This window comes from Onychomys torridus, unplaced genomic scaffold, assembly GCF_903995425.1.
Source record: "Onychomys torridus unplaced genomic scaffold, mOncTor1.1, whole genome shotgun sequence".
In the NCBI taxonomy this organism is placed as follows: domain Eukaryota; kingdom Metazoa; phylum Chordata; class Mammalia; order Rodentia; family Cricetidae; genus Onychomys; species Onychomys torridus.
In genome coordinates this window covers 28,887-30,871 of record NW_023412723.1, presented here as the reverse complement: position 1 = coordinate 30,871, position 1,985 = coordinate 28,887, and positions in this window count along the sequence as shown.

Here is a 1,985-nt window from a genome sequence, read left to right as displayed (position 1 = left end):
TAAAACTAGCCTACACAGATACCTACCACGCCAAGCCCTGGGTTAAATATTAGCCACTAGGTTTAAAATTAAACAAGGCTTCAGGCTCAGGAAGTATAGTCAGGTAGTCAGCCGTCTCAGAAGAGCTTATGTCTTCCCCACGATCAAGCCCTTTTTCGTAGACTGAGAGAGGTGTCCATGAAAGGTCTGTGTGAGTGACACATTTTGTGTTCCTCCACAGCAACGCCATCTAGCAGGGTGGTCTCACCCAGGTATGAGTTCCGAAGCCCTTTAAACACAGCCTCTTGACCCCGCTCTGCACGTGGCTCTGTGGCTATTCCTTTACAGACAGCGTTCATGTCCAGGCCCCACAGGAAGAAGTGACACCAGCAGCTGTCCTCGGGTCTAGACAGGCTGGCCTCTGTGTGGGAACTTCACCGGTGCCTCCTGGGGCGTGTAAATGCCAAGTGCCACTAGTGCTGTGGACAGTGTGGGTCTGCCAGGCCAGCAGTAACGGTTGTGTTGGTGGCCTCCACAGTCGTGGGAGGAAGCCGGCCATCACCTTGTGGGCATAAGGCTGAACTAGCACTGCCTAAGTACTTAATATGGATAGATTTACTAAAAACACACGTCTCAGTAATGAACCTTGAGGAGGAGGATACCTTTTGGTGTGAGCCTTCACCTCTAATGGCTGTGACATCTCTCCAGACTACAGCTGCTGTCTTCCACTGCTCCTACCAGCAAGAGCTGAAGTCTCTTTGCGCAGTCCTGGGTTTGGCCTGTTTGTGACTTGTTGGACCCCGAGTGTGTGGCCGAAGTGAGCGTGTGTCATTTCCAAGCCTGGGGTTCAAGAAGTCCAGGTTAGCTTCTTCACTTCCATCCTTGAACTCTTGCCGTGGGAAGAAGCCTGAGCTAGACCAGCCTGCTGTAGCAGGGCCAGGCTGGAAGCCCCCCAGCTGGCCCCCAGCCGCTGGAGTGAATAAATGTTTATTGTCTGAAACCACAGAGTTTAAGCTGCTGGATGGCCTGCTTTGTGGCAATATAGAACTGATCAAACAGGAAACACCTCAGGGAGAAGGAAGGGGTGAAGTTGGAGGAATTCCCACCAGACATTGTGGATAAAGAGGAACCTTTGGCTGGGAAAAGAGGGACGAAGAGGAAAGGTGGGGAGGAGAGTCTGCTGAGGAGTGGAGAGAAATCCCAGGTGGAGAGAGGAGCAGGAAGGGGCTGGTGGTCCTGACATGGGAAGAGAGCCTCAGCCAACGCAGGTGGCTGCCTCCCGGCAGACAGAATGACTCATTTGGCCATAAAGAGCCTGATGAGAGGGACCCCAACGGATCCCACTGGAGTCCTGAGTGCCGCAGGAAAGGTCCAGACCAGCCAGTGGGCTACTGCAGGGCTCTGGGCTATGACCAGAGTGTTGCGTCTACATTTTACTGACTGAGCATGAGAAAAGGAGAGAACCGTTTAGGTAGTACAAGGGACAAGCAAACTCAAAGCCAGAGAGAGACAGAGACAGAGACCAGAGTGTGGTGGGGATCTTCCAGCTGCACTGGTATTTGAAGTAGAAAGATGAGTAAACATCACTGTTAAATGTCATCACCACAGAGCACACGCATGTAGTCCAAGCTACTCCCCAGGGTGGTGTGGGAAGGATTGCTTGAGCACAGGAATTCAAGGCCAGCCTAGGCAACACAGTAAGACACCTGTGTTTAAAAAGAATCCAAACTGCAGATACAGGGTGCTGCTGTGTCAGTAAGATTTCAGGCATCCGTTAAAAATGGAGCAAGGAGCCGGGCATGCGACACACTCCATTAATCCCAGCACGTGGGAGGCAGAGGCGGGTGGATCTCTCAGTTCGAGGCCAGCCTGGTCTCCCGGGAACCCAAGACTAAACAAACAAACAAAAACAAAACAAAAACAAACAGAAAATTAAAAACAAAAACGGAACCACGGTTTCCCTTTCGAAAGGCCCCTTTCCTTGGTCCTTGGCATTTCCCAGAACT